Here is a 15,292-nt window from a genome sequence, read left to right on the forward strand (position 1 = left end):
GGCTTCCACACGACCTTTGGAGGGAAGTCGTTAAGACCGCCTGTTACCTACGGAACCGGACCCCTAGAGGGACTACCCAAGGAACAGACTGGAAATCCCCCCTCGAGCTCTTTACGAAGAAGAGGGCCTCGCTAGCCCACCTTCGTGCCTACGGCTATAAGGCATACGCAATAACTGCCGATGCATAGCTAAAAAGGAAGAAGAAAAGAAAGCTTAATCCTAGAGCCTTTATTGGTTACCTCGTTGGTTATAATTCTACGAATATCTTCCGGATCTAGATTCCTCTTCTACGGAAGGTTATTTCGACTAGGGATGTGATTTTCGACGAATTTAGCTTCTTTAACGGAAAGAGGGATCAACAGCCCCTCTTACTCTCTTAACGTTAGCTAATTTAGAAGATTTAAATCCCCCCTTCCTAATAGTCCTAAGAAGAGGTCCTAGACGAGGAAACGGAAGAAGAAACCGACGTCGAAGTAGTAGAGGATAACGCCGACTTCGAGGAAGAAGAAGAAGAGGAAGCTGCTAGATTAGATAATCTAGACGAAGAAGGAGACTATAGGAAAGCGGTAGAGCTGGAATACGCCTGCCTCCCTACGCCTCCTCTTACGGAACTAGAAGAAGATCTAGAAGCAGCTTTCTCTATTAGTCTTCCCGTCTCGACCCCTAAGGGGGTGGGAAAGGCACCTCTCTCGAAGGATTACCCGGCTGCCGCGTTCACAGCAGGCCGGCTTTTTAAGCCAATATCAGCAAGGAAGGTACATAAAAGAGACCTCCCGGACCCACTAGCAAACCAGAAGCAGCTAGAAGGACACCCCTTTATAGACCAGTTTTTCCAGGCCCAGAAAGACCACCTAGCCTCACACGAAGAGATAGGGTCTTTCGAAGAGGTCCTAAAGGAAAAAGCAAGAGGAAAACAGGTCCTTGGCTGCAAGTGGGTCTTTATCTATAAGACTAATAAACACGGCTTCCTTTAAAAGTGCAAAGCCCGGCTAGTTGTCTACGGGAACCAGCAGGAAAAAGGGGATCTTCCTACTAGGGCGACTACCCTAGCAGGGATGTCTTTTCGGACCCTTATAGCTATAGCAGTAGAATTCGACCTCGAGCTCGATTAGATAGATGTAGTCAACGCCTTTATTAACTACCTACTCGAGGAAGAAGAAGTTATCTATATGCGCCTTCTACCAGGCTTCTAATAGCTAGGAAAGGTTCTACGGCTTAGGAAAGCTCTATACGGATTACGAAGATCACCCCTTCTTTAGCAATAGCATTTAATAGGTTCCCTCGAAGCCCTAGGCTTTAAGAAAGTCCCTTAGGAACCGTGTATAATGCAGAAGGGTAAAATCACGGTCTTCTTCTACGTCGATAATATTATCTAGGCATACCCGAAAGAGGAAGAAGCTGCTGCAAGGGAGGCTATACGTAGCCTGCAATAAAGGTATAAGATAACCCGGCTAGGGGAGCTAAAGTGGTTCCTAGGGATACGAATCCTTCGGAATAGGTCCTAACGGACTATCTAGCTTACCTAAGACGCCTATATCGATAAGGTCGCGTATAAATTCCTCCCTAATTCCCTCGATAAGAAGCTTCCCTCTACGCCTATATTAGACGAAGAGCTTTTACCTGATCCGTCCTTTTAAGCTAGGGAGCAAGAGAAACACTAATATTAATAGAAGGTGGGCTCCCTGCTTTTTTTAGCTATTTCTACTAGACCGGATATCTCTTTTACGGTCTCCCGGCTAGCTAGGCATAACTAGAATCCTAGCCCTAGGCATTAAGAAGCAGCAGACAGAGCTATCCTTTATCTCTATTCAACGAGATCACATGGTCTGCGCCTAGGAGGGCAGGGAAGGAAATAAGCTGCCGAAATCTTCCTTTGTTCGAGCGATTCGTCCTTTGCGGACAATTCCTTAGATAGAAAGAGCTCACAAGGGTATATTATGTCCCTTTTTAGAGGAACCATTGCTTAGAGAGCTTCGAAGCAGGCCACCGTTACGACTTCTAGTACGGAGGCAGAGCTACTAGCTCTTTTAGAAGCGTCAAAAGAAGCGATTTTCCTTAGCCGGCTATTAATATCTCTACGACTGCAAATTCCGACCCTATTAGCTATAGAATGCGATAACACGCAGACTATACGAATTCTTACGGAAAACAGCAAGCTGTCGACCCGGCTACGGCATATCGATATCTACTAGCATTAGTTACGCTAAGAGGTCTAAAGGGGACTTATTTCCGTCCGTTAGGTTCTAACGGCATCAATGAAAGCCGACGGTCTTACGAAGCCCCTACCGAAGTAGAAGCTGGCTGTCTTTTTACAGCAAATAGGGCTAGAAGACGTTCGAGAGAAGCTGTCCTTAGAGGCCCGCCTTGAGAGTCTACGAGAGGAGCTAATAGCACGTACGAGAAGGTGACGTCTATAGCCGAAGAAAAGGAAGAGGTTTTTCCCTTTAGAGGGCCCCCTATTTTGATTGGGTTTTTCCCCCTTTCTTATAGGACTTTCCCCTCTTTAGGCCCCTTTTCCTTAAGTAGGTCTAAAAGAGCCTAGGGACCCGAAAGGGCCCCTACTTTCCTCGAGTAAAGGGAGAAGTGCAGAGCTAAGAACCTCCTCTATACGCTTACTAGCCCAAAGCCGTATTAGCTATGCCCTTACTATAAGGGCAGGCCATAGCTAAGGGTGTATCGCGAAGCGTGGCCTGATTTCGCAGTTCTCGGAGATATCCTTTAGTAAGAGGACTAAGGAAGCTAAAAACACCCGGTGTAGAAGAAGGAAGAAGGAGCTAAAAAGAGGTGCAGAAAGGAGGGTAGGGGCATAAGGGGAAGCAGAAGTGGCGATGGCTTCCTATAGAGGTGGCGAGAGATAAGACGGATGTGCCGGCAACGGCTAGAAAGGAGGGGAAAAACCGGCAAAAAGCTCGGTAGTCGAAAGGACATTAGTAGCTTCTTTAAGCAGGATCTTCTTTGTTAATTAAGATGCTAGAAGGGTATAAAGAGGGGCGTTGGATAGAGGAAAGAAGGACAATTAAGGCAATACAACAATTACTCCCCTACCGCAATTAATGCTCCCGCAAGAATTAAATCCCTCTGCCCTGCCTATCCGACCCCTTACTTCCTATTTTACCTTCGTGCATTTTTATATACTTCTCGCATCTCTCTTCGCGAGAACTATAGTCCTTATTTATAAATACTCCTTTATTTATTAAAAGAGGAAGAAATCTAAGTTTATTTAATATAAATTTTAAATGATTATACTAGAGCTTAGGACTTTATTTTAGGCTATATAATGCTTTCTTTAGCTTTGCTTTAATCTGACCGGTTTTATATAGGTCTAGGAATTTAGTTAATTTAATTCCTTTAGCTTTATAAGCTAATCTATATTTTAAATAATATTCTTTAAGAGCGTATTCTTTATAGCCTATAGGAAGATCGATATATACTTTACTATTTATATCGGTATATATAAAGGCATTTATTATATCTATTTATAAAGCTTTAAATTTATAGATAATAGCTAAAATAAGTAGAATTCTAATAGATTTAGGTCTAGCTATAGTCGAGAAGGTATCTAGGAAATCTAAGCTATAGATCTACTTAAATCCCTATATTACGAAACGGGCTTTATATTTTATTATATTATTTTAACTATCCTTCTTAATAGTATAGACTTAGCGGCCTCTTATAGCCTCCCTATCCCTAAGGAGGTAGGAAAATTCCTAAGTTTTATATTTAATTAGCTAGATAATTTCCTTAATTATAGCTTCTTTCTAAAATACTACTTCGGGGCTATTTATTGCTTATTTATAGGTCTTTAGAATTTTTAGATCTTAATTTTCTATACTAGCTAGAATTAACTCTATAAAATCATAGTTTAGAAATAAATTAACGTTAGGGTATTCGATATAGTTAGAATCGAACCCTTCCCGCTTCTTAGGTAATTCTACTACTATTTTACTAGTAGTAGGAATAGGATCGTTATTTAGAGACTCTTCTTTTATAAAGGGCGAGGGACTTTTATCTCTAGGTTCTTTAGTAGCTTCCTCTATAAGGATATAGCTTTCTAGCTTATCTTTATTTAGAATAGAATTAAAATTAAAGGTATTATTACTACTAGAAATTTTAGGATTTTTTAGAAATTTATTTTCTAGTATAGTAATATCTCTAGAAATAGTAATCTTTCTCTTAGTAAAACCCTAGATTTTATATATATTTTCTAAATAGCTTACTATTATTCCCTTAAAAGCTCTATTATCTAGCTTATCTTTTAGGTCTTTATTCTTATAATATATAAGGCTTCTAAAGGTCTTAATTTTATTCAAGGTTTCGAAGGGTAGTATTATATTATCCCTCTTTTTTATAGGACTTTTAAATCCTATTATAGAATATAGTAATCTATTATATAAATAGGTAGCTATTAAAACAGCTTCTCCCTATAGATATTTAGGAAGCCTAGTAGTAAATAAAAGAGCTCGTACTTTTTTTAATATAGTACGATTTATTCTTTCTATTCTACCGTTAGATTCCGGCGTCCTAGGAAGACTAGAATTAAAGGTAATTCCTTCTTTTTCGTAATAGAGCTTTATTTTATATATAAATTCTTTAGTATTATTAGAAAATGCTTCTCTAATCCTAGTATTTTTAGGGTTATTTTCTACCCTATTTTTAAATTCTAGGAACCTATCTAGAGCTTCCCCCTTTTTTCGAAGAAGGTATATTTCTAGATATTAGGTTCCTACGTTTAGGAAAGAAATATAATAGTAATATTTATTATAAGTAGGCACTTTAATTAGCCCTTAAATATATAATACTATTTTTTCTAAATAGGTATAAGACTTATATAAAGGTTATTTATTAACCTTATTCGTTGCTTTAGCTTTAATATATATTTTATATTATCTTATTTTATTTTCCTCTTTTAAAGGTATTTTTATATCCTTATTATATCTTTTTAATATTTCTAAAATAGCCCTACTATTTATATGCCCTAAGCGTAAGTGCTAAGTATAAAAATCTATATCCTTTACCTTTAAAGACGTAATAAGGATTAATTAGCTTTTTAATAAAGGTTCTATAAGAATATAATATAATTTATTTCTAAGAAATCCTTTAGTAAGGACCTTAGCCTTATTATCTAATAAAAGGACTTTATTTCCTCCTATTAAGGTATAGGTATTATTAAAATAAGATTAGGATAGTATATTTACCCCTAATTTAGGTATATAAAAGTAGTCTCGAAGGATATACCTTTTATATCTATATAGGAACTTAGATACTAAGTCCCCCTTTCCTTTTACTACTATAAAGGAAGCTTTTCCCTAGTAAACTTTAGACTTAATTTCTTTATAGTTAATAAGAAAATTCTTATTCGATACTATATGCCTAGTAGCTCCGGTATTATAAATAAAATCAAAGATCCTTTTATTCTTATAATAAGGAAATCCTCCTTCTCTTACCTTTAAAACTAATTCCTTTATTCTAGGAATCGAGGCTTCTAAAGGTCCTAAAAAAGAGTTTTTATTAGATTCTACTATAGGGGTATTTATAAAGGTTAAAATTACCTCTAAATCCTTAGACGTTTATATAGGGGTCGGAGCCCTAGAAAGGTTTATAAGGTCGATATCTAGGTCTATATTTTCTTACGAAGCTATATTTAAGACCTTATTACTATCGTCTAAATCGGACTCTAGCTTTATAATTTAAGCCTTCCTTCTTTTATTAGTAGTAGAAATACTACTAGAAGGGGATTTCTTCTTAAAAGAAGAAGGAGAAGAAGAAGATTTTCTCTTCTTAGAAATTCGAGTCCTATCGTCCTTTTTTCCTTTATTTAAAACCTAATAAGCAGGAGCCTTATTCGGGTATAATTTATAGTAATTTACTATAAAATGCCCTAGTTTTTTGCATTCCTTATAATAAGGAGTATCTATAGAATTTCTATAGGATTTCTAAGGCTTCCTTTATATTAAGAAGGCTTTCTCCGAAGATTTATCTATATCCTATATTCTTCTAGCTTTATCTAAAAGACTAGCTATTAAGGATTCGAGAGTAAACGCTATAGAATTATACTTAAGGCTCTACGTAATATTTATAATATAGCTTCTAAATTCCTTATTAAGGCAATTAAGAATCTATACTATAAGAATAACTTCCGGAATTTCTATATTATAGGATTTTAAATCCTTATAAATTTCCTTTACCTTATAAAGGTATTTCTCTAAATTAAAGTCCGAGGGACTAAGATTAAAGAGCTGCTTAATAAGTAGATAATTCGACGAAAGGTTCGACGGATTATATAGCTTTTTACGCTTATCCTACGCTTCTTTAGTATTTTTTAGATGCTAAATTTATATTAAGGGACTATCTTTAACTTAAAGGAATATTATAGATAAAGCCTCCTTAGTCTATATATAATTTGCTTGCTTTAAAGTAGTAATAAGCTTTTCTTTTATAAGGATAGCTTCTATCCTCGTAGTCTATAAGGTATAATTTAAATTTCCCTTAAGTTTAGTAAATTCGTATTCTTTCTATCTACCTTTTTTATATAAATTCGGTATTATTTCGTTTATAGGGGTTAAGAAATCTAGATAGGAGTTTAAGAGCGTAGGAATAGAAAAGAAGTTAAGGGGAGTTTCGAAAGGAATTTTAATTAAATATTTCGATAAGGAATTTTAAAGGTATAAGTTAATTTCCTAGCTTAAAAGGAGCAAGCTAGGCTTATAACCTCTTAAGGTATATAAGTAAAAGCGGAATTTTAGGAAATTAAGGAATTATATAAGACTATATAATAGAGGGGAAGATAGAGTGTAAGGTAGGATTTTTAATAGAAGTTATTAGTAATATATTAGTATATAAAAGAGGTGTTAAAGCTAATAATTCTCTCTTTATCTACTAGCGGATATACTGTCTTATATAGATAATTATAGCTAAACGGAAGAACATTTTAGGACTAGATTTAGGCTGCTATATAGCCCTAAGACTAAGGGATTTAGTAATACTTCGAGTATATTAAGAGGTGTCTTAGTTCTACTAATATTCGTGTTTAAAGGAGGTTGGTTATGCCGGTGTTTTTAAGAGGTCTTAGTAAGCATTCTAAGCTAGCTCTATTTCTTCGATTCCCGATTATACGATAACCGGCAGCCCGTTTAATATATAATGATATGCAAAATACCGAGCTATTCTTACTCTATAATATAGGATTTTATCTATAATTAATATACTACTTATTAGCTTATATAATCGGGAGAGTATGTTATAGCTGCTTTATTTATAGTAGGAACACCGTTCCTTATAGTTATAGTAAGTCTTATCGTATAGGCCCTTTTTATTATAGTACCCCTTAATCTTTCTACCTCTCCGTTCTAGGCCTAGGTATTTAGTGCTAACGGGAGGGGTAAAATACCCTTTTTTCGAAGCTAATTTAAGATATCCTTTATAAATAGCTCTCTATTAGACCGTATCTTCTTTACCTCGTAGCTAAAGTAGGATTTTATTTAGTTAACGAAGTCTTAGAAGGCAAACTAGTTATACTTACTTAGGTAGGTCTATAAGAAATAAGGGAAAACTATCCCTAAAAAGGCGTCTATAAAAAACATTACCTTAATAAAGCTTTCCTAGTCCTTAGAAACATCGGTCTAGTTAACCTAAATTTCCTTATATAGCTAGTCCGGCTATAAAAGGGTTCGTCTAGAAATTCGTCTCTTAGTCTTTCCTTAACTATAATATTCGTATTCGATAGTCTTTAGGCCCTTTATTTATACGCCCTATTATTAGCCTAGCTTATATAAAGCTAGGGGGCCTAGGTAACTAAGTTATATATACTAAAGAAGGCCGTCTCCTTAAGCTACTAAAAGAAGGTCCTTTATAGTAGACCTATTCCTTATAGTAAGGAAAGCTAACTTCTTAAGTAATTCCTTCTTAAGGATAGGTTAGAATTCGAGAATAAATTAACCGAATTTTTCCTCGATAAGCTTAATAGTCTAATTCTTCTAGACTAGCCTTATAGGATTAAACGTTATATCCTAGAAGATTCGTTCCTTTTAAAGAAGGTTGAAGGAAATTAAGCTCGTTTAAAATCGAGGGCAAAAAGCTACCCTTTATTATCATAGAATTTATATAGACCTATTAGGTAATTTTATTATAAAATTTACCCTTATATATCCCTCTATCTATACGGTTAATTCCCTAGTAATAAGGTATTCCCTCTATACCTTCTTAAAAACCGGAAGCGTAAGAGTATATTATAGATATTAAGGGAAGTACCGGAGTTAAGGATAGCTGATTTTTATAGGGGATAGTCGGAGGGTCCTAACGGTTAGTCTTAGCCTTATTAATCTATAGGGAAGACGAAGGCCGGATTTACTATACTAACGATTTTTCCTTAAATTTATAGCTCGAATAAGGGCAGCGTTATTATTAGTTACTATTTCTTAGTAACCTAAATCTCGTCTATCTTCTTCTATAATAAGGGGTCCTCCTTAAGAGACTATTATACTATTTCTTATAGCCTCTTTAAAAGGTTAATTCCTTTAAGTCGGTTTTCCTTAAAGACCTATTAGTAGTCTTCTAGCTAATAGGGCTTTTTATATACTTAGTAAGAAGGTCGATTCCTCCTTATATATTATTTCTTTAAGGAATCCTTATCTTAGTCTAGAAGGTTTATTTAAAAACCTCCCCTTTTTACCCCTTATTACTAATTTTAATATAGAGGTTCGATTTTAACTAGTTCCTTAATTTTTCGACTAACGAACTAAAAGGTCTATTAGGGAACTAGTCGGGCCGGTCTAACTAATAGCACCGGGCCTAGAGTAGTAAGCGGAGCCGGGGCCGGGACTAAGGCAGCCGTTAAAGACAGGGTTAAGGCTATTAAGGGAAGAGGAGCTAAAGGAGCAATAGCTATAGCAGCGGGGGCTATAGTAATAGGGGCTATAAGTTAAACCGTCTAGGTCGAGTACTAGCTATAAAGGAATAAGACTACTTACTATTATACTTTAATAGCCTCTTTATCTAGTTCTTAGCTAGCTTCTTAAAAGATAGTTAAGTAACCGTTATTAATAGGCTTAATTAATAGAGATATATCCTATAGCTACTAGCTAGAAAGAGCTTTTATTAAGAAGTATTAGTTAGCTTTCTTAAGGATTTCTTCCTACTTAGCTAGCTATAAAGAAGCTAGTAGGTTCTTAGTAGAAAGGGCTCCTAGATATACTATATAGGTCTTCTTAATATAGTTAGTTATATAGCCCCTTAAGGGAGCTATTAAGGTCTTAAGCTTTAAAAGCTATTACTTAGGAGTCTCTTTCTCTTAAAGAGAGATTAGCTTTATAGTACTAATAGATTCCGTTATCGCTATATAAGTAGTAGTTAGTAGCTTTATCTTATAAAGGTATTCTTTTTAATAACTTTTATAGTTACCTAAGGTAGTAGAAAAAGCTCTCTACTATATAGAGGTTAGCTTAGAGAAGAGGGTAGCTCCCTTTATAAATTCCGCTACCCTAGGATAAAGAGGGGGCTTAAGAGGGTCTTACTTATTAAAGAAGACTAAATTATAAATAGTTCTATCTATATAAGCCTATAGCTCCTTTACCTACTTATCTTAATCTTAGGGCTCTATAAGAATCTTCTTATAGACTATAGGGGTAGTAGAGTTATTTTTCGATATTATTATAGGGAAGGGTAGAAAAGTTAAGTAAAAATCGGTTTTTTAGTAAAAGGGGTAAAAGGAAGCTATAAGGGATATAAGAAAGGTGCCTTTTATAATAGCTAAAAGGTATAAGAATACTATTCCTCCTAGGCTTATAACTCTTATATAAAGAGAAATAAGAACTATATAAAAAATATATAAAGGTAAGAAGTAAAAGTAAGGGGATAGATAAGTAAGGCTAAGCTATTTAATTCTTATAGGGGCAGTAATTAAGGTAGGGGAGTAATTATTATATTGCTTTAATTATCCTTCTTTCCTTTATTTAACGCCCCCTTTTATACCTATCTAGCATCTTAATTAATAAAGAAGATCCTACTTAAAGAAGCTATTAATATCTTTTTAACTACTAAGCTTTTTACCGGTTTTTTCCCCTCCTTTTTAGCTATTACTAGTATATCTATCTTATCTCTTACTACTTATACTTCCCTTATACTCCTACCCTTCTTTCTATACTTCTTTTTAGCTCCTTCTTCCTTTTTTTATATTAAGTATTTTTAGCTTCCTTAGTCCCTCTTACTAAGGGATATCTCTAAAAACTATAAAATTAAGCTACGCTTTACGATAATAATAGCCGTTAATCTCTATAGCTAGCTATATAATACCCTTAATTACTATACTTTTTATCGCGCTTAAAGCGCCCTTTACTCGCCTTAAAGCAATCTTTTTTACTAGTACTTATATCTCTTATATAAGCGCCTTATTAGCTATAGTATAGTACTAATAGCCCTTATTTATAAAGGCGGCGATAAGTAAAGAGTTATTAATTATAACCTATATTAAAGTAAGCTCCTCTTTTATATAAGCGGATAATTCCTCTTTCTCTTTTACTAGTACTAGTAATTAAGGCTCTAGAGCCCGTTTTTACTTTAGAGCTACTCTTTTTCCTTTACGTTTAAGGGGGCGGAGTCCTCCTTATCGTCTAAGGTAAGGAGCGGATCTATCTTCGTTACTTAAACCGCTATAGGCTGCTTAGCTATAAAGAAGAGGCATTTTAATATAAAGTATATAGACGCGCTATAATATAGGTAGTAGGCGTTAGCCTTCTTTTTCTTAATTTCCTTACTTATTCCTTACTTCGCTTACTACTTAAAGTATAGGGCGGTATAAGGGGTAGTCGACGGCGTCTTCTTACTACGTTTAGCCCGGTCTATATAAGTAGCTAATATTAAGGTATCCCTATCTATATTAATAGCTAGTTATTTATCTTATAAAAGGGTAATAATCCTATCGCCGCTATATAGTATATACTTATAGAGCTTTTAGAAATATAGCGTTTACTTATAGCCTTATACTACCTTTATTAACTAGCTTATATACTCGCTATAGTTAGTAGGTATAATTATAAGTATAAGTAGCTCCTATAAGGCCGGCGTAATCGAATTCTATAGCTATATAAGCTTTACGCTATCTTCTTTTACTATAGTCCCCGCTGCCTATAAGAGCGTCTCTTTAAAATTAAGGAGGAATTTACTAAAGGTTTATCTATCTCTTTACTTAAGGGTCTATAGCCTATCTTATGCCTTCTCCTACTCTTATATATTACTAAACGTATATATAAGGTATTAAAAGAAGTTTTATAGGTTGCGTTTACTCTTAGGGCCGCCCTTATCTTAGAATCTAGAGATCCGCTATATCTAAGGCTCTAATAGCGTATAAAGGAGCAAATACTATACTATATCGCGATAGCTATTTAGGCCCTATTTCTCGTTAGTTATAAACTTTATTTATAGCTAGCTAAGGAAAAAGTAAAAGGACTTTAGCTTATTATCCTAAGTCGGCTAAGGGAGCGGCTTCTATATTAGTAATATCGCCGCTATAACTAGCGTTACGGAGGTTATAGGGGTTAAAGCTAGTCTCGTAGATAGCTGCCTTAGTATAGCGAGAACCTTATCCTTCTCGCTAGCTATCGCGCTTTTAATCGCTTTTAGGATAGCTATAATACTTCCTATCTATCTAAGAAAGGGCGGAGTACTTTCTTAAGGAGGTAGTACCCTCTTTAAAGAGATATCTATTAGATCTATTAGTTAATAGCTTATACTATTATAGAGTAAGTAGAGGTATATATATAGGTACTATCTATAAGATAATATTAATAAGCTATACTAAGCTTTTCTATATATAGCTAGCCTATATATATATATATAGGATCTAGCCCTTTATATATAACTATATAGCTTAAGCTATAGCTTAAGCCTATAACCTATAATAGTTAAAGACTTTTATATATACTACTATACTTCTTTACTACGATATTAATAGTAAATAAGATTAAGTAGGGCGGCTTAAAGCTATATATTATAAAGAAGGGAGCTATCTTAATAAAGGTTTATAGTTTACTATTTAGCGCGAGCTAAGTAGTAAGGAGCTAGCGGTCTTAGTTTACTTAGTTATAGGCTATAACTACCTATAAGTATACCTATACTTCTTAGTTAACCCTCTTAAGTCCCTTATTAGTCTATAAGTAATAGGCTATATTAAGTAGCTATATAATTTAAGTAGCTAGTATAGGTACTATTAAAAGCAGCTAGTTTAGTTCGACCTTTTATCTTTTATAATAAAGGCTAGCTAGCTATATAAGTAGGCCTAGTACTAAAGGAAGCGCTCTATATAAGCTTTTATATCTATAGATAGTATTAGCTTTAATATTACTAATTTACTAAGTTAGTCCTTAATTACCTATATATAGCGGTTACCGCCTTTTATAAGTAGGAGGTCTATTATAAAGTCTATTTATATATATATATATAACTAGTTTAGTACTAAAAGCTACTTAAGTAGCCCTTTAAGCTATACCTTTTAGATCTTTATATAGCTATAAATATTATAGTTATAAAGGAAGTAATAAATATAGTATTATAGGAGGGGCTAGTAAAAGTCCCTTATAAGGCTTACTACTATACTCTACTTACTTAGGTAACTTATAATACTAAAGTTATAAATAAGCTAGACTAGCTTCTCTTAAAGCTTATTTTATTTATCTAGCTTTAATAGTCTATCTTTCTCCTTAGCTTCTATAGTATATAGTACGCCTAGTACTTATAGTCTCCCTTACTAATATAAATGCCCTTATAGGTCGATATAATAGTTAGCTACTTATACCTTTAGCTTTAGCTTTAAATCTAGGTATTATACGCCGGATTCTATAGTATAGCGCACGCCCTTATAAGTATAGTCTAAAGCCGCTATCTTATCTTATAAGCGTTAAAGGGCCTTATCTTAAAATACTCTCGCCGCGCGCGCCCTTAGGCCGGTCTATCCCTCCTTACTAGACTAAGGTAAAGGTAAGGGGGGAAGCTTATCTAGTAGTAAAAGTATAAGGGAAAGCCCGTCTACTAATACCGCGCCTTCTTCTATTAAGGAAGCTCTTATATAAGTCTATAGCGCTTCTTATAGGATAAGCTATAGATCCTAGGCCTTAATATCTACTCTTATTAGCTAGTCTTAATCCCTTTAAGAAAGCGCGTTTAGGACTATAGAGTCCCGCTTAAGGTAGTACTTAATCGAAAAGTTAAAGTATAAGAGATACTCTACTTAGCGGGCTTACTACTCTAAGAGGTACTAGCGGGTTATAAAGTACTTAAGGTTCTTATAGTCTATAAGAACCTTAAAGCTCTTATAGCTTTAGAGCTTTACTTACTATTACTTAAGGTAGCTAATAATTACTAGTATCTCTTTATTATAAATAGCGTAATTCCGCTTTACTAGAGTTAGCTTATAAGAGTAGAACGCTATTAGTTACTTCTACCTATTTACCTCTTAAAAAAGCGTTCCTTTAAGTACCTAGCCGCTATAGTCTACTTTAACTAATATAAACTAGTTAAAGTCCTACTAAAGTAGTATTAAGGCTTATAAGAATAGGTCCTTAAGTATATAAAACGCTCCTTCTTATATAGGCCCTTAATAAAAAGCAGTCTACTTACTAGTAATCTTATTTAAGGGTACTATAATATAAGAAAAGCCCTTAATAAATATCCTATAATAGTTTATAAACCTAAGGAAGCTTTATATACTTATTTATATAGTTAGGGCCGCTTAGTCTTAGATCGCTTAGATCTTTATAGGATCTACCTATATACCTATACTTACGTAGATAATAAAGCCTAGGTACTTAACCCTTTTAACCTTAAATTTATATTTATTTAAGTTAAAGTAGAGCCTATAAAGTTAAAGGCGCTTTAAGACCTTTTATACTTTCTATATATAGTCCTTATAAGAGCCGCTTATATAAATAAGGATATTATCTATATATATAAAGGCGAACTTATTAAGGAAGTCTTAAAGTATATTATTAATATAATACTAAAAGGTAGTAGGCGCTCTTAAGATACTAAAGGGCGTTATAAGCTACTTAAATAAGCTATAATATATATAAAACGCTGTTTTCTACTTATTACCCTTTAAGATCTATACCTTATAGAACGCTTATTTTATATCTAGCTTTATAAACTACTTTACCTTTAAAAGGTTATAGAGTATATTTAAGATTAAAGGTAAGAGGTAGTAGTCTAGCCTTATAATTACGTTTAAAGCTCCATAATTATAATAGAACTATATCTAGCCCCTTAGTTTATATATAAATAAGACTAGCGCTCTTACTTTAAAGCTACTTACTTAAATAAAACCCTTATTTAAAAGGTCTCTTAGTATCTTCTTTAGTACTAATAGCTCTATATATAATATATTATATAGCGGTCTAAATAGTATAGGTAGTTCTTACCCCTTCTTATTAGTATAGAGTATAATCCTATAGTCTACCCTTAGCTTATATAAGTTAAGCTTATTTACTTCTTAAGACTTAAATAGTAGTAAGAGGTTATAAAAGCGCTTTAATATCTACTACTATAGCTTAGAAGGCGACTTTAGCTTTTTTATTTAAAGGGCCTTATCGATATCTACTAAGCTAATTATATAGACCGCTATATTAGCCGCTACTTAGCCTTCCTTCTACTTTACTTATTATATAGTTCTTATAAAGATAAAAGTAAGGACTTCTTAAGCTAAGTATAAAGCTTATATACTTAGTCCTATACTTATAAAACCGTTATTATAATAGACCTACTATTATATAGGCTTAAACTATAGCTTCTTTTAGTATAGAACTAAGTATAACTTTATATATAATAACTAAGGTTTCCTAAGGATTAAGGGAAACTCTAGCTAAGGGATTATATAGGCTATAATAAGCTTATAGTAACCGTCGACCTTTATAGCTAGCTATATAATACCCTTAATTACTATACTTTTTATTACGCTTAAAGCGCCCTTTACTTACCTTAGAGCGATCTTTTCTACTAGTACATATATCTCTTATATAAGCGCCTTATTAACTATAGCGTAGTACTAGTAGCCCTTATTTATAAAGGCGGCGATAGGTAAAGAGTTATTAATTATAACCTATATTAAAGTAAGCTCTTTTTTTATATAGGTAGATAATTCCTCTTTCTCTTTTACTAGTACTAGTAATTAAGGCTTTAAAGCCTATCTTTACTCCGGAGCTACTCTTTTTCCTCTAGGCCTAGGGGCATAGAGTCCTCTTTATTATCTAAGGTAAGGAGCGGTTCTATCTTTACTACTTAAACTACTATAGGCTACTTAGCTAAAAAGAAG

The sequence above is a fragment of the Hirsutella rhossiliensis genome, assembly GCF_020360975.1.
Source record: "Hirsutella rhossiliensis strain HR02 chromosome Unknown scaffold00010, whole genome shotgun sequence".
In the NCBI taxonomy this organism is placed as follows: domain Eukaryota; kingdom Fungi; phylum Ascomycota; class Sordariomycetes; order Hypocreales; family Ophiocordycipitaceae; genus Hirsutella; species Hirsutella rhossiliensis.